Source organism: Charadrius vociferus, unplaced genomic scaffold (genome assembly GCF_000708025.1).
Source record: "Charadrius vociferus isolate BGI_N301 unplaced genomic scaffold, ASM70802v2 scaffold43, whole genome shotgun sequence".
NCBI lineage: Eukaryota > Metazoa > Chordata > Aves > Charadriiformes > Charadriidae > Charadrius > Charadrius vociferus.
Genome location: NW_009648043.1, coordinates 3,713,566 through 3,735,370, shown reverse-complemented (window position 1 = coordinate 3,735,370; position 21,805 = coordinate 3,713,566). Strand labels below are relative to the sequence as shown.

The window sequence follows — 21,805 nt, the reverse complement described above, 5'->3', positions numbered from 1 at the left end:
AAATTTACCCTATCTATGTGTTAATTAAAACAATTTAAAAATATAATCTTTTGCAATATTTTTTATTTTTGGTTGGTTGGTTGGTTAGTTGGTTGTTTCTTTATGTGTGTGTATTACAGAACATTAGGAAATTCCGTGATAAAACATAAGTGGAGAAACTCCTTTTGATTTTCAGAAGGGCACAATTTCACTTTAGGATGTGAATACAATGCAGTAGGAACAAAATGGCAATCTTGTAATAAGCTTCATAAAGAATTTCCGCTGTTAAGTATGAAGATAAAAGTAATATAATCAACTTAGGAGCCAATGCTCTTTAAAGATCTTGAGGTGCAAGGGTCTAAATCTGGTCACAGTTAATGTGATCAGTTTCTAGCACTGACTACCTATGTAAAAGTGTTTTATCAAAATAAATTGAGGATAGCAGCTGTGTTTGTTGCTCTCTCCTTTATACATGACACTACTTGACAGAAAAGTCCATTGCTGAAGCTGTCAAAAGTTATAAATTGACACTGTTATTACTTCGATCAACAAAATGTTCAAAGATTGAAAACTACATGTCTGCCTTGGCAACCAGGCCAGCCAAATTAGAAGACATTTTGATGAATTCCCTGAAGGTGACATCAAGGATCTGCACTCCAACAGAGACTTTTCAAAAACTACACAAAGAATGTCATTTTCACCCATCCACCAAATCCATATGTACAGGTGAATCATATCTATAGTTGAGGTCCATTGAAGACAAATTCAAGTGTATTTAAGTTCTATTTCAGTGACTAGAGAATGAAATCTATCTTTTCTGTGGAAAAAGCCCAAACCACCACAAAACCCACCCCCCAATGTTTTCACATTTCTCTGTATGAACATCCAAGAAAAGGAGAATAACCAGTTCACAGTAAATTCCTACCATATAAGACTTGTTAATGTAGCACCTAGAGGCACTAAGTCCACTGTGAGAGGTTCCCAGAGAACCCACTTGAAATTCTGCATATATATCAAGCAGAAGCTAGCCAGTAGCAGTGGGAGTAGCAATCTACATATCCCAGAATTTCAGCATAAATACTTCTTCTTGTATATCTATCTGTCTCCCATAAAGTATTTTGTTCTTTCATTTTGTATAGCAGCTTTTATAGAAAACTGATATCCAGTGAAATAAACAGTGCTTTGAGAGTGACAAGTGGCACATTAACTACTGTGCCAATTTCACAGTTCTGCCAGCAAAAGTCTGGCTGCAAAAAGTAAATGTGAGCAACCCTGGGAGAGGAGTATCAAAAAATTATGTGTGATAAAGGCTTAAGACCCCATGAAGATACAGGAGACTCAACACAAAATTTTGGAAGGCTCTCCTTGCTTTGCTCCCAATTCATGTGACAGAATGAAGGGCAAGAAAAATGCCAGTCTACAATCTTCCAAGCAATGAAATTATTCTTCACTGCTCAAATAGCAGGTTGGTCCAATAAATTCTTTCCACCCAATGAAAACATGCTCAACTGTTGTTGGTATGTAGGTAGGTACGGAGTTAACCTTCACAATATTACTCTCAAGTAATGACCGAATTCATCTTTCCACTCAGCAGCATTTGAAGAGCTCATGGAAAGAACAGATATCTTTTACCAACAGATGTCCTTTGTATCCCTTAAGACTGATGGGAACTTCAGACGTTATTATGCTCAGCAATAACAGTGTGATCTTATAATCTATTGCTGGCCTTAGAAATATCACGTATAAAGAGACAGACTATCGTACAGGCCAGAATCATCTTTCTCTTTGATGTAGTGGTGTTCTCAGCTAAAGCGTAACAGCATCTCACGCTGCACACCTCGGTCAACAGGGACATAGCATCCTGTTCATTCCCCCTGCCACTCCAACTGAGTCCAATAAGACCTTTCTCATACAGTAGAAGTTAAAACAACCTTTTCCAAGTTAATAAAATTAAGCTTGTTAAAATCTGGAATAAGTCACAAAAGGTTCACACCCCCAAACACTGGGAAGAACACGCTATCCCTCTGTTGAATAGCAGATTTTAGAAAGTACGTTAAAAGTCACAATGCCTGCTGTAAAGTAAATTTGACTACGCTCTAGCAGTGCTGCCATAACTAGTAGATACTGTTAGGAAGCAGTACCAGACCATTATTTTCATTCTGTCAATGTCTTATGACTAATATATGTCTTTTAGTTCGTTGTTGCATCGTGGAATGAAACATTTAATGGACCTAAAATAAGGAGGTATGCAGTACCAGATTGTGCTGATAAACCATTAGCTACATAACCAGGAAAGCAAAGCTTAAAGGCATTTGAAGAAAAACTGAGGATTTTACCAAGGGTTCCCAAAATTATCAATGCAAGGTGGTAGCAGAAGCCTTGAAAGCATAAGGATAGAAGGAAACTAGAGGCCTCAAGGCTATAAAAAAATCACCAATGGTTAATTAGTGTTCTTAAAAAAATGTTAATCTCATCTGAAGAAAAATATACCCCAGTGAATGAACAGTTCACCTGAGAATGGATAGTGTACAAAATGAAAAGGTTTTCTAAGAAAATGTGCTTTGTTGGATAGTCCACCAAGTCAAAGTGAATACTTCTGTGGAAAAACTGATTAACACTGTATAGAGATCAGATAATTAAACCACATGGAGAAACACTGTAGCTGGCCATAACTAATAGCATAAGTGGAGGCATGTCTAGATTCGGTATATAACACTGTAACAAATGCCATTAAGTTGTACAAGTGCCTCTTTTTTTGAAAACCAGATATGCAGAACTGAGCACTCTTGATATCTGGCACTGTACTGCCACGTATTCTTGTACTATATCATTACCATTACAGGGAATTGCATCTCAGTTCTAGTTTAGGACATTGAGTGTTTAATTGATCCACTTAATGGTCATTGAGGTCTGGCTGCTAAACCTAAATGCAACCCACTGTGGAAAGCAATACAGAATGCAACACTGATCTGAGGTAGCGAGCCCAGGTTATATAAATTCCAGCTTAGATAAAAAGATGGGAAACCACACTGAAAAGTTCTTGGATAGGGTATTTATCTTAGAAAATGAACTTAGGTATCCTGATCCAGGAACCACATTTGTTGGTCACCATCATGGGAAAAATGCTATTTTTGCTTGGGAAAAAACATCCCTGTAACACTAGCGTACACCACCTCAGAGAACACAAAGCAGCCCACAGTTTTTAAATAATTTCACTAATTTAATAATTTTTTTTTCATAATTTTTCAGAAATCATTTAACAAGGTAGTTAAATAGCGCAGGGGGAACTGTGTCTTTAGGCCTTTTCATATTTTGTTCTCTGTGTGGTTGTGTTGCCATGCATAATTCTAACCCATGATTGCCTCGAGTAATGTTATTCAATCTGTCGCCTGAAACAGAAACACATGGCATAATTTCAAGAATACATAATAAGCTTGCCTAACTATGGAAAGTCATGTGTGAGCCTTCATCTTCTTCATCTTTCCTTTGTGGCAATCCTTTTTTTTTTTCTTTTATTTTTTCAATATATAAACATAGTTACTTTAAGTTCTGTTTCTGAAGTCTCTATTTGCTGAGCAATTCCAGAATGCTCTTAGAAAGTCTTTTTTGTCTTTTTTTTTTTTTTTTCTGGTGTATAACTGTAGTCTGATAAGTGGAAGGAAAATTTCAAATTTCACAATGAAGCATTGCTGAAAAAGTTTACAGACTCTTTTGCAGTTAAAAAGGTAAAACAAAATAGGAAAATTCAGCTCACTTAGTGTCCTTAGTCTGTAAAGGAAAGAGAAGCAGTTCAGTCTCACAGTTGGTATAGGACGAAAGTGTTCATTTTTCTTTACAGGAACTACTTCACCAAAAGGGATAAGATACAGTGAGAAACACATAGAGGCAGAGCTCCATCCATTCTTCTACTCCTTCAAAGACATCACAGCACAAAGTGATTACCTTGTCCTGACAGCAGAGCTGTGGCTGCATCCAACGATGCGGTTCAAAATACAGACAAAGAAATACTGGCTTGTGCACCTGAACTGCCAGGTGTCCTAAGCTTTTCAAGTCATAAACATAAGCATTTGTCTACTACTGGACATCCTTTTCACAGCCATATATACTGTAAATATGATGTGGTCACCAAAAAGCTTCAGAGTCTTTGCTGTATTGCATACCAAGTCCCTTAGATTTTTTGAAACACTGAATGGCTGATCCTGCTTCAAAATCACTCCAAAATCAGACTAAATAAATAATCTTCTATAAACCCTGTAGAAGGATGCTTTGTAGAATACTTCTGTTACCATTCATTTGAAGACAATCCATAACCTCTGCATAAAATAATAAGTCACATTTTATTAAGCCTAAGGACACATTTACTTATTGTACATATGAAATAATAATCTGGTACTGAAAGAAATTCTCCCTCCTTCTTCCCAGTTTACAGCCAGCTGCATTAAACAACTCTGGGTGTTAAACTAGCACATTAGCTAAACATCACTGAAGCAATGTGTCTGTGACCTCAGCTGTTTATGAGCCTTTCAAAACGCAGCTTAAAGTAGCCAGAAATGTTTTTTAAAGAGAAAAGAAAAAAGTATAATGCATAAGGTTTTTAATTTAGAATCTAGGATGTAATGAATCCTTTTGAATTTTTAATCCCTTACACTGATGTCAAGGAGGACTCTTTCTGATAAACAACTGTTTTATGACAGGTCCTTTGTGCTCTGAACTTGAAAATACACATTCTTCTGAAGAAATCCTTAAACATGTACCTTGATATTCTTAAGATGCTGCTCTGCAACTACCTTATCCTACATGTGCCTACTTTATCAAGTTACATTTCACATGGATCTAAAACATCCCCTGCTCCTAATGCAAACTGTAATCTTAGTTCCCTGTAAGGTTACGGAGCACACTTGCCTGGATGCCTTCCAGCGAAGTTGTTCTCTTTACATCTCAGGTGGTGGAAAAGAAGTGGAATGACTGGAAAACCACAAGTTCATGTGTAGTGGTGGCCAACTACATAATAAAGTGATTAATCTGTAACGGTTCCTAAATTAAGAATGCTGGTGAGCCTTATTAAAAAAAAAAAAAATTCTGTTAAATTAAATTAACAACCTTGAGTTTTTCTTATATGAAAATCTTTAATAAAAATTTACTTATTATGAGGCACTGCTACTTCAGTGCCTTGAGAAAATGTAGAAAAGTGGTTGTGTTGGTAAGTCTTACAACTGCGATTTACAGAATATTCCAACTCAGGTGGAGGTAATTTCATTACAGTGCTTGGTACCAGATACAAATCTGTTATTTCACCAGATTTCAGTGGCTTGATATTAATTTCATTTTTTAAACTGAAATGAAAATTTAAACTAAGTCTTCTTCCTTTGAGCTGTTCCACATAGGCTGTTTTATCTGTTATGAGTCCTAATGCAGTCAGCATAGATTCAAGTGTATGTTTAGGTGAACAGAAGTCAAGCAGTTTATTGTACACTATAATACAGTTAGCTGTTCTATATCAAAAACTTCAGAATGCACCATCTGTTAGAATTTGGCTTTATTGGAAGACTCAGTTTTCTAGGATCAACCCTTATTTCATTAATTCATACACTTAGTTTCAAGTGCTGTAGTTGGGGGTTCAGATTTTTATTTTTAATTAGCATTTCATTTTAATTAGCCATTAAAAGGAAAAAGTACTACAGAGATATACATGAATTAAATTGTTCTCAGTAAAGTAGAAGGAGGGAGAGTAACCATTTGAACTTTCCATACTGAGAGTTCCCAGAGAAGAAGAACGCATTTGTAAAATTAAACAAGAAATTTGTCACTGATAAGTATTTCAATGAGACAAATGAAATAGAAGGTTGAAACGAAATCAATGGAAAGACTAAATACAAGCAAAACAAAACAAAAAAAAACCATCAAAAAAACAGAGAACTATAAACAACTGATCAGAAATAACAAAAGTTAATTTGTGAATGTTAGGCTGGCAGACAGAGGAGGAATACACATGGTATCAAACTATGTAAGGTTTGTGAGAAATGAAGCTATTATCTGCTCAATCTCCATACAGCAGACATTTTCAAGCAATGAGCAATGTGGTTACTAAAATAAAAAATGATCATTTTCTTACACCTATTCAAAATCTGAAAAGACTTCTTTTTATGCTTACCCTAAATTTCTCAGTTCAAGATTAGGACAATAAAACATTATTGCATCCAGTTGCTGTAAACACAGGTGCTTATTGACGGTTTAAATATCCTACCATACTGGAGACATCCACACAGATATGCAGAATATGCATATGACAGAGAACCCATGCCTTTCTGAGGCAGCAGCTGGAGGCCAGATGGATACCCTGGGGTATCTGAAATGGCATTCAATGCCCATGTTTAGGCATTATCTTACTTACTGCAGGGTAGATTCTGTCTGTTCATGTATGAATGTACAAAATAGAACCAAAGAGAAACTGAGAGTGCTACAGGAAATGAATTATATACAGATTTGGGGCATATGTGATATAAATTATGGTGGTACCCACTACAAGGCTCATACAGAAAGTAAAGAATTTGGTATTAAAATAAACTGATATAAATCAATTCCAGGTCAGGCAGTACAACTTTATATTACTGAAGCTGATGGACAAGAATTTTAATTATGATTCTGCAGAGATGTGTATAATTTATTTGATATGTTGGTCCTCAGCACAGTGAATTATTAGAAATGTGTACTTCTGTGAAAGGAACAGTTCGTTCCACCCCTGCATGAGAACATCAGTCAGGGTGGGTATCATTAGTACATGATATTTAAAATAACAAATAACAAGTAGTACTTTTTTCCTTCCAGAATGTGTTAGAACTTCTTGCCACAGCAAGAACGGAGACATGATATCTCATAAAACTTACCCTAAAATGAATAAAATTTGAAGATGAAACTGAGTTGTTGCAGCCAACAGTACAGTTATATTAAAAAGCAATTTTGCCCTATTGTTCATTAGTATGTCTATAAGTGATTATTAAAAGCAGTGATTTGGATGTAACTCTGGTTCATGCAGTCTTTCAGCTACTAATTGAAAGAAGAGCATAGAGGAGAAAAATTATTCTACATTTTCTTTGTTCCCTACATTCACTCCCCAAGCATCTGCTCTTGGCTGCTCTCAGCAAACAAACTACACTGGTGAAGTTTTTGTTCATGTTCTTTTGTAGTATTTCGCTGGAGAGAGTCCAGCAAAGGGCAACCAAGATGATTGAGGGATTGGAGCATCTCTCTTATGAAGAAAGGCTGAGAGAGCTGGGACTCTTTAGCCTGAAGAAAAGAAGGCTGAGGGGAGACCTTACTACTACTTACAAATATCTAAAGGGTGGGTTGAAGGAGGATGGAGCCACACTCTTCTCGGTGGTTCCCAGTGACAGGACGAGGGGCAATGGGTGCAAGTTGGAACATAGGAAGTTCTGTTCCAACACACGAAAAAACTTTACAGTTAGGGTGACAGAGCACTGGCACAGGCTGCCCAGGGAGGTTGTGGAGCCCCCTTCTCTGGAGATTTTCAAGACCTGCCTGGATGCAGTCCTGAGTAATGTGCTCTAGGCAATCCTGCTTTGGCAGGGGAGTTGGACTAGATGATCTCTAGAGTTGGACTAGTTGATCTCTTCCAACTCTGAAAATTCTGTGATTCTGTGATTTGCTCCAGAATATAAAAGGACAGATCTCCTTACAACACCTTAAGTCTACTAAGAGCAAATAAGTTTACCTGTAATACAACCGCATCATGGATTAAACTTCATATTTTGCCAGATAAAGAATTTAAACTGCTAGACACCAGTCCTGCTATGGTGACATGGTATTGTGAAGGTGATTTTATATTTCTCAACATCGGCTGATCCCGTTCTTCTCTGGACAGCAAGGCTGTACCTCTCCCTTCACCTCTCCTCACAGAGGTTGGACAATGCTATATGAATGACTTTTCCCACTCCAGGGCTAACTGGAGGGGTTGGACGTGTAGATGAGCTTCTTCACAGGTAGGTGCTAAAGCAAGGCAGGCATTAGCACTGTGGCATTGGCAGAAACATCCATCAGTCCCAGGAAAGGAGTGTGAAGAAGGAGGTTCCGATGGGGTAGGAACTACTGAGGAACAGAATATGAGCCCTTTTGGACCTCCCCTGCCATCTTAGCTATGTTCTTTTCACCTCTGGAAAAGGGACAGTCCTGTCCACACAATTACATCATCACAGATAGGGAAGGGGATTTGGGGGGTAGAGAGGAGGCAGAGAGTGAGAGAAAAAGCTTGCCATTCCCTATATGTGGCCCAAAAGCTCAGTGCTACCAGCATACTTGGAAGAATCCATCCTGGTTTCATTCTATACTCAGAAAATCCATAGACAGGTTTTGTCTTAAAATCTATGGCATACATCGTGTGCCAGAGAAGATTAGTTCAGTTCTGCAGCTGAAGAACCCCGTGAGTCAAAAAAAAAGCCAACAGACTCTGGGAACAGATATTGTATGCAACGGGGGCACATAACTCAATCCCTTAAAAATCAACATACAGCATAAAATTCAACTGCAAGATAAATACCACTCTGGTAACATACCGAAATAATAGCAAAGTGATGTGACATTAACTAATACAAGCTAATACTACCTTGTACTAGAAGAGGAAGTTATAAGTGGATCATAAGGCTTTGGGGGAAACAACTATGAAAGCATGTAAATAAATGCATAAAATTTTGTTTGCATGATATTATAGACTGAATAGTATCAAATGTTCTTGGGTGGAAAATGTTCATTTTAATGTTATCACATGTATGTTCATATATTTTAAAAATGTTGTTCTTGGGTATTTTTTTCATTTTGAATTCATTTTGTAGCACCAGTAATAGCAAGCACATTTCTTGTAGTCCTTCTGAGAAGAGTTCATGGTTATGATTTTCCACAAGAAAAAAAAGAAAATAAGGTAGCTTACACATATGCTGAGAAGTAAGTGCATGTGAAAGTATGAGGAATCGTTACCACAAATATGCCTGCAAGTCATTTGTTTCAGTATTGCCAAAATGAATAGACTTCAAGCAAACGTGCACTTCTCTGCAAAATCACAATCATCTCCAGTCCCCAGCAATACAACAATACAATAGATGCCCAGTTTAAAAGGGTCTTCATATCATTTATTTCCATTCTTATGATTTTACAAGTAAATAAACTCTTCCAAGAAGCAGTAGCTATGTAGTGCTATTGGAAGAGATCAGAAGGGATTGAGGACATCCAGGAGTGTCCAAGAACTTCTGCATTAGCTTTTTTTTCCTGTATCCTAAAAGTCTAATAAATATGTTCCTGGGAAGCACAGAAAAAATTCCCACCTGACCATAAGTCTGGCCATCAGCTTATCTCAGGGTATACAAGAAAGATACACCAAGACATATGTGAGAACTACTTGTTATGAAGAGCTTGGGTGCACCCTGTCTGCATGCAGTCTCCAGTGATTCATGAGATACTGAGGATCTTCCTTATTCTGCCTTCTCCATTTTTCCTACTTTGTGAAATTATTTGGGGAGGGTGGTATGGCGCTTCATCCTTCCCCTTTCATTTTTCTTTTTCTTTATTTTGTTGTTGCTTTTTTGTTTTTTTTTTTTTAACCTGAATATAGGTTACAGCGGTAATATATATATATACACAGAGGTATAGCTCTCCCACTTCAGACCCCAGTCTGACCATTTACTTCAGGCCAGGATGAAAATGTGCCAAGCAGACACATACACACCTCTGTGAACTTCAGAAGTCAAGACACTAAGCTAAAGTGTTTCAGATAAGGAAACAACTTTAGTGAATATCAGTAACTCATAAGTGCCTGTACAGTCTCAGAAAGAAAGATTCTTCCCTTTCCACTCCAGAACAATACCTGTGATACTGAATCATGTGAGAGAAAGGAGATGTGGAGCTAAGTGAAAACCCTGCCCAAATAGAGGTGAAGCTCATATACGTAAGTGGATCAAAGAGAGTTACACATTACTACAGGAATCAACACAGACACTGTGATGTTCAGGAACTAGTTAAGCTGCAAGGGATGTCTGCAGAAAAAGGGAGCATCTGAAAAGCCATCTATACCAGCTGCTGTTGGACAGAAGTTTTGGGAGTTTGTTCAGCTTCTCAAGCAGCTCTTCTGTACTAATAGATTCCTGAGGCCGATGGGAGGCAAATAAAAGAGCTTTGCCACAGGTGATAGCTGCCTGGGGAGCAAGGCAGCATCCTGGTGAGGAAAGGTAACTACTGTCTTCAGAGTAATTGTTAAAATGTCATCAAAATGGCAAAGGGGGTAAATGGCCCTGCTAACAGGCATCATCCCCAGTGCAGAGACTTCTGTTCCAACTCCAGCAGAGCCTTTATTTGTGATTCTGCTCCGCTGTCTCCAGGCTATTCTCTTGAAGTCTTCACCTGATGAGCTCTCTGTTCAGCAAAGTAGGGCTTTATGTGGATTTACTCTCCATGAAGGTCACTGCCTGTACTGAAGCTGGTGGCTGGGCTTTGGCACAGCTTCTGTCATCAGTTTCTTTTCACCGTAATATTTTTAAATATAAAAGAAAGTTTGGAATCAGAGGGGAAGGGTAATAGTCACTCCTTTAGCTAACCTAGACCATGGTCACAGTTCTCAGATACTAAAATGTGATTCATCATGCTAGTACTGACATGTAATGATTGTGGTATTTCATGTCTAAGCCTTTATTCTTTGTCCAGAAATAATGTATTGCTAGAATAAAAATGAACAGAAAACAAACAAAAAAATAAAAACTTTGTCACATAATCATAGCTGAAATAATGGATTACAAAGAAAATGAAGGAACTAAACAATTTCCCATTGAAGGCTTACACAAAGTGTAGCTGATTTACAAAAAAAAAAAAAAAAAACAAAACCAAACAAAAAACCCCACAACCCCAAAACCAACATACAAACCAAGAGCCACAAGCCATGAACTATGAGGATGTCCTGAAAGCCCACAGGTAATTTAAAATTTCTCAAACAAGACACGTCTGTGTCCTCTTATTGGGATTGTCATTATGACACAGACATTAGTCCATTAACATTTAGTTAACAGACACCTGAAACATAAATGTCATTTTCTTCTCTGTCTAACCCAGCTCCACTTAACGTTTTCCTTCACATGCAACTTAGTATGACCAATGTATTATCAGTCATCCATGAGGCTAGTTCATCTTGCTGAACAAGGTCCTATTTGACATTAAGCTATTTCCTGTTGTTTCCTGAATGCAATAAGCTGTGTTATAATTAAAATAATTAAGCAGGTTGAAAGTATATCAGGGAATTTCCTAATATCGATTCCTATCAGTTGACAGAGATCAGAAAAGGCCTTCCTTCCAGTGCTTCAGCTGGCACTTAAACTGTGATGTTTAGAGGGGACACAGCTCCAAAGAGCTGTGGTATTTGATAATAACTGTTAAATATCCATAACCCATTTAGTAACTAGATTTCTGTTGTACAGTCTACATCGAAAACAAACTAACTCACAGAACCATGCACACATACGCACACAGATAGCTTCAGGTCACGCTTCAATTATCACAAAAAATTTGGAGAGAGGCATCAAGCAGAGGCATCCCTGTCTGAATCACAGCTTTAGACTTTCCAAAGCATCCAAGGCAATGTTATTTCAGCCTCATGACCTTGTCATGTCTTATTGTTTGATGTTTCTAGAACGCAAAACAGTCTAATAGAATTCACAACAGATACTACGTTATTCATTAAAGTGCTAACTTGTGCTGAAAAGAGGGGGCAGACTATGGAGCAGTTCCTGAGAAGTCTGATGTGTTGCAGCAAGGAAAAAAATGCTTGAAATTCCTGAGTCCTTCAACTCTGCATGGCAATAATTAATGTATTGAAGTCAAAGGATAACAAATAATTTCTGGGTTTTTATTATCTTGTTTCTTTGTAATTACATCAACCATTAGTGAGTAACTGGTGCCCAGTGAAAATTTACTCTGTTGCCATGGTTATTTCAGGTAATTGTAGAGCTATTAATCTCCAAAGATATACAACAATATTAATGCTATATCTATAAAACATTTAAAAAGTAATTTTAATTTACAATGTTTTACAAGCAGTTTATGGGTCACAGCCTTACTGAAGAACTGACTTAAATTTGGAAGTGAAGTAATTTAATACACCAATAACCTAAACACTCACTCCCACACTTTCCACTTTTTAAAGATCCTATTATAGAGATCATACTGACCTTCCAGGAGGTCAGCCCATGGGAGCTTTCTGTAGTAACTTTTCAGAAACTTATATAGCAATGTCTATACTAATTTTATACCTTTATGTTTGTTATGAAAAAAGTAGAACTGAATTTTTTTTCACTGAGTCTTTTGCCTAGGATAAAAGATTACTCACCTGTTTACATGCAGCATATTAAAAGCTGTTGATATCTAGGGAAGTAATTTACTTTTATTGAAGACAAATGAACGTAATTTTTTTTAATAGCATAACAAATCTGTATGAGAGCAACAATATATTCTCTGAATAGCTAACCTCTCCATTCAAGGAGACTGATGATGAGTATTCTTCATTAACACATTTTTACAGGTACAGTTCTGTATTAAAGTTAGTGAATAAGACAAGACATATTGCTAATGCAGTAAAGCTTGAGACTATACATCTCAATCTTGTCTACTGCTGTGAGAAATTCCCATTCCAAAAGTTACAAGTAGAAATACTGACCACTAACATTTTTGGTATTACTGAAATTTTATGGCTAGTCTTACAAAACTTCTGTTTGGATCCCAGATACTAAGTTCATGTAAACTTGGAAGAATCTTTTTAGCTTTCTTTAAAAAGTTTTGAATCCTCAGGGTCACGGAGAAAAGCTTTCATATGCAGCCAAACTGCTATTCAAAAAAAACAGATGGTGCAAAAGAATTGCTCTGAGAGTATATTTAATCTTAGAATCTAAAGGCTTCTTTGGGGGCCTGACTCAAGACATCTTTGCGCATGGTAGTGGAATACTTAGTTATAGTAAGGGATATAATGAAAAATGCTAACATTAGACATCCTTCAAATCTTGACATTATCTTCCCTACATAACTAAAATGTGTAATGACTGAAAGACATATTCATCAAACAATGCTAACTTCTTCCTTCAGTATCATAAAGAAGACATAAACTGTTTAACTACTTACTTAAATCAGGTTTGCAAATGACTTGCATTGCAGAAGCGAAGTACAAGTTTAAAAAAAAAACATAAAAACAAGAGAGAGTCTATAAATGTGTTTTGCTCAAAATTTTAAAAATAAATCTTTATATTTTATCACTGTACAATGATAGCCACATAAAAACATAAATCCACTTTTTTTCTTTTGCCACAGTTATCAAGGCTTTTAACATTTAATATGCTGGTTTGGGTTTAAATCCTAAAAAAGATACTATTTTCTCAGTTGGGCTACCAAAACAGATACCATTCTTCTCTCAATTCATACTCCACCATAGTAATGACACTGTCCTGGTTGCCTGCCTACCACAAAGGGTATTTTTTATCTGATTTAAATGTCAGTAGGCCTATCAGAAGCTCATGGAGCGCAAGGACCTGTTGAATTTTCTAGAGATTAAGTCATACATCTTGAGTTGGCAAAAGGCATACCTGTCAAGACGGTTGAACCCAGCAATACTGGGTTGAAAAAAAGACACACACACACAAAGACAAAAATAAGACCTTCTTGCTCCTGGTGCTATTCAGCATGTGTGAAAATAAGCTTTTAGGACTGTCTTGGAGAAAGTGTTGATTGGGTTATCAAACTCACCTGATTATGCCCCGGTGTCCAAAATCTACAATTACAAGATTTAAAAAAAATTCATGATGGAAAGTTTAGTACCCAGATTCAATGCAGTTGCTGGAATTTATATACCCACGGGTTATCTCAGGTATTTAATGTCAGCAGACCCTTCCCAGCTGTTTGAAGTCTTGTGAACTCTCTAATAATAGCTTACTTATCATCACGTCCAAGTTTGGTATTTTAAATATGTCAGTAAATCTGTTTTCACAATACTATTTTGTTATTGCAAGATACCTGGGAGACATCATAAATTGGAAGAAGTCTTTTATAGATTCTCATTTCCTTTTGCAATTTCCTTGTAAGAGAGTTGGACTTATGTACCCTGTAAGGGTAAAAATCAGTATTTGACTGTGCAGCCTACAGAGCAGATCAAATCCCCTCACCAAAAAAAAAAAAAAAAAAGCAATTTTTTTGGTCTAAATTTTGGTGTGACTTAAAAGACAATAAAATGAAAGTGTGGTAGTGGGCATCTCTGCTTATTATAAACTGAGCTAGTGCAATGAGACACAGCCTGTGCTAATTATTACAACTTGTACAAGCTTCATTCACAGTTGCATCCATGTATCTATAGATAGCATTAAGTCCAAAGTGCCGAAGATTTAGGACTCGTTGATCCCACTGTGTAAGCTTCAGCTAACACTACGTGACCATTATTTGAGGCTTTTAATCACATTGACCGATTTCATAAAAAGATGATTTACAGACTAATTCCCTCACAAATCCTTACAAGGACAAGATTCTAGATGCTGATCCTGCAGAAACTGCCAAAGAGTTACATAAATTGCTTCATGGATGGATCCTACTCCAGAGAAAGAATACTATATTTTTACCACAAACTGTTAGATTTCAGCTGCTTTCTCTCATAGTAAAAACTCCGTCAGTTCAGCCCACTCAAATATTGTTGCTTTCCATGCCCATATCACATACCCTTAGAACAATGGTTTTATCACCCCTCAAAATCGCAATAAAATAAGAGAAACAAAAAGGTGATTTCCTATTCAAGAAAGTATTACAAAGCCTTTTCACACTCTTAAACTAATATTACCTCTGCAGTTACCTGGAGCCCTTTCAGATTTTTTTCTTTTCAGGGTAAATTTGATTATATGAGGCATGTAGTTGCAATCTTAGTAAGTTAACTAAATAAGTAATGCACACAAAATCCCATTTTCTTGAAACACATCTGGCCTTCTTGCTATTTCTACAGCCCAAGGAAGTCTTAGGTCATATTTAAAGCTGATTCTCCCAACATATCTAGGCAGGGAAGACTGCAGGAAGTTATCCCCCAAGCTACTTCAGAGAAGCCAGCACGTCCACATAGTATAGTGCATTGCACCTTAGCAATACAATCTCCACAAGCAACACAGCTTTGTTAGTACCGTGCTGGATCAGGTTCAGCAAGCCCCATGTTGCAACACTGGGATAGTTTCAGTGCTCGAAGCAGTCACAGTGAACTAAAATATCCCCTCATCACCGCTTTCCTCTGTACAGCCTGTGATAAATCCTTACTACCTTTTTGCTCTTTCCTTTCCTTATTGACCACCTACACAACTCCCCTCTCCGCCTCATGAAACCTGAGAGTGCAAGCCAGGACCTTCACCACACACTCTGCATCACCTGATCAACTATGACTGTACAGTTCATTGCTTGGAACAATGTCTCTCAGTATTTACAGAAATTTCGCTCTTTAAAGGGGTTTTGCTGACACTTGTATTTGGTAAAGAAGGAAAAAGTCTAGTAAAAGAGTTTTAACCAGTCCTTGACTGGCTGATCTGATTGAAAACATATCATAATGTTCCACACTATTGTAAAAGCTGCTGATGTCTTTTCTCCTCTCACATCCCTGGCTGAAAATATACTATCAAAGTTCATCATTATCTCTCGTCAAAAGAATTAACTGTAGAAAAGACAATGCCAAATGAAATAAAAGTGTGTCTATACATATATTTTTATTATTTTTTTCAAAAAAAAATGTTAGTCTCTATTTCCCCATTTCCTCAAATCAAGTACCTGAACCTAGGTGGGAAAGGAAGGATTTTACTCCTAAAAAGGATGTCTTTGAAAAGTTGTCTATACAAGGTTTCTTTTAGAAAAGGATGTCCGGGAGTCCTGATAGCACACAAATTAACCTCAGCAGAGCAGTACATGACCCCTTACTAGTTGTTCATGACTGCCTTTTCCATTGATTGTTAAAAATGTTACTTGTAGTTACAATTTGTATATCTAGCCTTAGTAAGGATTAAACTTTCCAAGTAAAATATTGTTTAGTTGGTCACAGCCCTGCGCTGTCCTTCTTTGGTTTTCAACTAGTAGTGTGCAGAATGTACGGCATAGCAGAGTAGGAAAGGCTGTTCACTTTCCTTGTCGTGGCTTCCTCTGTGTGTGAGTGGCATGTTCCCAGTGCTGTTACTGTCACAGCATCCTTCCCACCCCTGACACTGGGCCTATTAAAACTTCCTGTATGGTTACCTGAAGGACTTTGATGTAGTTGGGCCCCTGACAGCTCTGTCAAAGATAAATCATCCAGTGAGTCATCTGGCTATGGTACCATGATCATAGCTACTCCCAAGTAAGTAAACAAAACCTGGTACCTGTTGCCACTAGGGAAGGGTATTCTGTTCACATCACACAAATTAACCAGTTAGTCTTTCTGCTCCTGTAACTGGTAACACCACAGATATTGCTACTTACCTCCAACTATATGCCAGTTTCCATTCAACAAAATTCTAAAGCTCGTGGTGCATTCTCACCTGCCCTCTGATGTCTGAAAGCATCATATGCAGTTCTGCAGGGTTTACAGGTTTTCTTGCAATCCGTGTGAATTCTCCAGGTGTACAGGTGCCAGACTAAGAATTTTCACCTCTCATCTAGCAATCAGAGTATATGCATTCACTTGCCAAGGTTCAGCTGGAATGGTCTCACCTGATGATTATGCAAGATTGTACCTCATACCTGTCAGATGACTTTTCACATTTTGCCTTCTGCTGCTCTTTTATCACTCTTTCTCACTGTGGCATTTTGTATCTTAAGATTATAAAATCCTGTTCTGATCATTGCATTCCTTTTATTCTCTCTTTTAATTTCTTGTTGCTTTTTTCTTTAGAAGGGCTCTCTATCAGAAGAACAAAATCACATCATGGGGCAGAGTTCAACTTCATAAACAGTGCTCAAATAAAGATAGGTATAAATACAGGTAATCACCAAAATCAAGAGTTGGTTTCTTGAGAAACATTATCCTGAAATTCATGCGCATAAACTGATTTCCACTAGCTGATAATCTGATGGACTCATTTAAATGAATGAGGCATGATGTTTCATTGAGCAAAACAAAGCTAATAATTTTTGATAGATCACTCATGACTCTTTAAATAATGTATCCAGAAAACAGTTTATTCACAGTATCATATTTACAACTTGTGACCAGATGTTAAACTATTAAAAAAAAGTTAAAAGCCAAACAAAAATCCCTCTTCTTGTATTTTGCAAAAAGGCACTTATATTTGCTAGGTCATTGAGAAGATTTTCTTTACAGATATAATCCAGCACATTAAAAAGGCCTCAGACATTTTTATACGGGCTCCCTACAGCTACATTAAGCTCTGTAAAAGAAGATCCTAATTTGCTTCAAGCAAGCTGTGCATGGGAGCTAAAATCCACCTGTACACCGTCCTTTCCAGGATTCAGAAGGTGAAGAAAAGAACATTTAGAAGAGCAGGATCATGATTCAAAACGCAACAAAGAAAGCATCACACTAGCCATCTAATACAGCAACCTAAATCTAAACAGTGATGCATGGTAACATATGAAAACACAGTCTTCCCCACCTGCAGCAATACATCTCACCTGTGATATGTTGCAGGCATTAGACGCCAAGTCCTATATAATTAATCACAATCTGCTTATCTAAATATTCCCCCAGTGTTCATATAGACTGTTTCTTTCTTCTAGGTCAAAAACTTCACTGACAACTAAGGAATTTTTGTCATTTAATTCTGCTGATAAAATTTCACAATTATAAATTGTCATGGAAAGTACATGTTAATGTACAAAATTAAATGCTCTTCAGAATTGCTTGATATCATGGTGAGAAAATAACAACATTTAGCAATATATTTTAACTGTAAAGCTCTCTGAGACTCAAAGAATGATATAGATAATGTAACCAGATTTGAATTTAGGATATGCTACTGCTAAATTCAACTTTTCTAATATTTCTTATATTTAAAGACAAAAAACCTCTAGTAAATATTTGTAAAGATAATTAAATACCTATCAAATTACTTTTCAAGCCAGAACTTAAAAACAGAGTTAAGGAAAAATATTTTTGTTATGAGAGCTATCAACCAAAAACCTTTTTCAATGAAAATATTTTTGTGGTTTTTCATTGAATATTTTTGTAGATTTTTTTTCAGTGAAAGTCTGAAAGGCTTCAGAATTTAAAAAAAAAAAAAAAAAAGTGTTATATTAAGAAAATATCAATTAATGTTGATTCCATGGGTCCTGAGGGATGCCCACAGGTCCTGAGGGAAATGGTGGACGGAGTTGCTAAGCCATTATCTATCATAGTTTTATAGTTTCATAGTTTTATCTGTCATAGTCATTGTAGTCTGGTGAAGTTCCCACTGACTGGAAAAGGGGAAACATAACCCCCATTTTTAAAAAGGGAAAAAAGGAAGACCCGGGGAACTACAGGCTGGGCAGTCTCACTTCTGTGGCCAGCAAGATCATGGAGCAGATCCTCCTGGAAACTCTGCTAAGGCACATGGAAAATAAGGAGGCGATTGGTGACAGCCAACATGGCTTCACTAAGGGCAAATTGTGCCTGTCAAATTTGGTGGCCTTCTACGGTGACACTACAGCATTGGTGGATACGGGAAGAGCAACTGACATCATCTACCTGAACTTGTGTAAAGCGTTTGACATTGTCCCACACAACATCCTTGTCTCTAATTTGAAGAAACATGGATTTGATAGATGGAACACTCAGTGGAAAAGGAACTGGCTGGATGGTTGCACTCAAAGAGTTGTGGTCAATGGCTCCACATTCAAATAGAGAGAAGTGACAAGTGGTGTTCCTCAGGGGTCGGTATTGGGACCAGTGCTATTTAACATCTTTGTTGGTGACATGGATGTCGGGATTGAGTGCACCCTCAGCAAGTTTGTTGATGACATCAAGCTGTGTGGAGTGATCAACATGCTGGCCGGGAGGGATGCCATCCTGAGGGACTTTGACAGGCTTGAGAGGTGCGCCCGTGCAAACCTCATCAAGTTCAACAAGGCCAAACACAAGGTCCTGCATGTGGGTCATGGGAATCCCATGCACAAATACAGTCTGGGTGGAAAACAGATTGAGAGCAGCCCTGAGGAGAAGGACTTGAGGTGTTGATTGATGAGAAGCTCAACATGAGCTGGCAATGTGCGCTTGCAGCCCAGAACCCCAACTGCACCCTGGGCTGCATCAAAAGAAGCATGGCCAGCAGGCCAAGGGAGGTGATCCTGCCCCTCTATTTTGCGTCCAGCTCTGGGGTCCCCAACACAAGAAGGACCTGAACCTGTTAGAGCAAATTCAGAGGAAAGTCACAAAGATGATCAGAGTTCTGGAGCATCTCTCCTGTGAAGACAGGCTGAGAGAGTTGGAGTTGTTCAGCCTGGAGAAGAGAAGGCTCCAAGGAGACTGCATAGCAGCCTTCCAGTACCTAAAGGAAGCCTACAGGAAAAATGGGGAGGGACTCTTGATCTGGGAGTGTAGTGATTGGATGAGGCGTAACAGTTTTAAACTGAAAGAGGGTAGATTTAGATCAGATATTAGGAAGAAATTCTTTACTGTGAAGGTGGTGAGACGCCGGAACAGGTTTCCCAGAGAAGCTGTGGATACCCCATCCCTGGAGGTGTTCAAGACCAGGCTGGATGGGGCTTTGAGCAACCTGGTCTAGTGGGAGGTGTCCCTGCCCATGACAGGAGGGTTGGAACTAGATGATCTTTAAGGTCTCTTCCAACTTTAACCATTCTATGATTCAATGATTCTATGACAATATAAAACTCTTTTATACATTTAAATAATACATTTAAATAATACATTTAAAGACAAAGAAATCAAGTTGAGTTAAGGCTGCATGCTCTGCATTAACAAAAAAAAAAAAAAAAAAGTGTGCTAAGTATTTCTTCCTGCCACAGCAAGAGATTTCATTGTATGGCTTTATTCACAATAAAGCAGAATTGTTGAAAACCTCAGAAAATAAGCAAACAAACCACATCCTCACACACTGTCTAGATTTCTAGATCAAACCACAGTGTAAAAGGTTGAGCTAACCTCGGAGTAAGCAGAATAACCTTTGGAAGCTACACACAGCATCTAAACCTTCAGCTATTTACTTATTACCAATTTTAGCACCATTAGGCACTTTGTGTGAAATTTTATCAGAACATTAGTATACACCTTTGGTGTTCAAAGGCATGAAACTCCATTTATCTGGCCTCCTAACTGCCCCCAAGGAATGTGTTTATGAACCATTAAAGCTGCTTCTTGTGACCTATTACATTAACCCACTTCATATTAATAAATATGTCACATGTACAATGTTTCTGCAGGAAGAAAAAAATGAAGCAATTTATACTCTTCTGTTGTTGTGCAAGATATTAGCAGTGGCTCAAACAAATCCTGTTTCAGTTTAAGAAAACCATAAATTCATCATTTTATTCTTAATTGATAAATTCAAGGGTCTGGTTTTCCAAGTCCATGTGTCTGATGTTTTAGTGTCTGGTTTATATGCAGTGAAATACCAAACGCAGAAAATATATAATCAACAAAGTACACAAATACAAGGCATCTTTATCAATTTCAGATATTTTTCAAATACAAACAAAAAAAATCTTCTCTGATATTATCCTTCAATGTCAGCATATTTAATGCTAAATTGCAGAAATAGGCACATAAAAACCTCTATAATACTCACACAAAGGCCAATCAAATAAATCCTAGTTAGATAGTGTTCAAAATTCAACATGGTTGTTTATTAAATTTTACTGCATATTTCCTCTATGCAAGGGATTCTGCAGGCATAGGGGTACAAAGACATCCTTTTGTTTATTGAGTACGGTTTCAAAGACATCCTGTGGACTTTATCTGTGGGTGTAATAAGGGACACACTGACATTCCTTAGACGTGCTTTCCAGGGCTTACCAAGTGAGGTAATGATTTTTTCTTGTAATGTCAACAGCTGGGGAAAGAACAAAGACACTTGCCTGGAGCTTTAAAAGACAAAAGAGCTTTATACCGAAACTAGGATGCACTTCAGTTTTAATGCAGAGAAGAGGAAAGCAAATCCATATAGATACACACATGGAAATGAGTAAGACTTATGTGAAGCCTATACCATGCTGACTAACATCCCTGTTCATTGATCTGCACATATTTTGACAGATGAAAAATTGTTCTAGGCCACAGCTGAACTGAATGCATGGAAAACAATGACACAAGAACTAGACAAACTATCAAAAATTTTGCTACGATGCAACAAATACAGGTTTTTTTTTGCATAGTTACAATTTCTCAGTCATTATTATAATGGCTAAATGAAGTGATAAAGCCATTATCTTCCATCAGAAATTTGTATGAACACATAAATTCTGATAAATCCATTTTTCATAAGGAACTTTTTCTAATTTGGCAGTGTAGACTGTCACAGAATACCAAAACATGATTGCCATACACCAGCTCCAATCTGTTGACACTCCCAAGTTCACTGGAACAGGAAAGACAAATACAGCTATTTTGTCACATCTAGAAGTTTATCAATGCAAAAATATTGTTCCTTTTCTTACTAGCATTTATTCTCTAGGAAAAGGCAAATTTAAAAATTAAAACCATTATTTTTTGTGAGCATTTGTTGCTTCCTTTCAGGGGAAGGCAAAGAAAAAAATATTTGCTACAAATCAAATAATAAGAACTTAAAAAGCACTGTCTGTTGTCCCACAGAATTTTAAGTAACTACAAAAGGATGGACCAGCAGAAGGGTAGAAA

At 37.3% G+C, this 21,805-nt stretch overlaps 1 protein-coding gene across 1 annotated transcript in view; it reads right to left on the bottom strand.

The window, feature by feature from the left end:
• GRM8 (glutamate receptor, metabotropic 8) overlaps positions 1-21,805 on the bottom strand; it is a 347,214-nt gene that overhangs the window by 76,495 nt on the left and 248,914 nt on the right. The gene's annotated exons all lie outside the window — the stretch shown is intronic.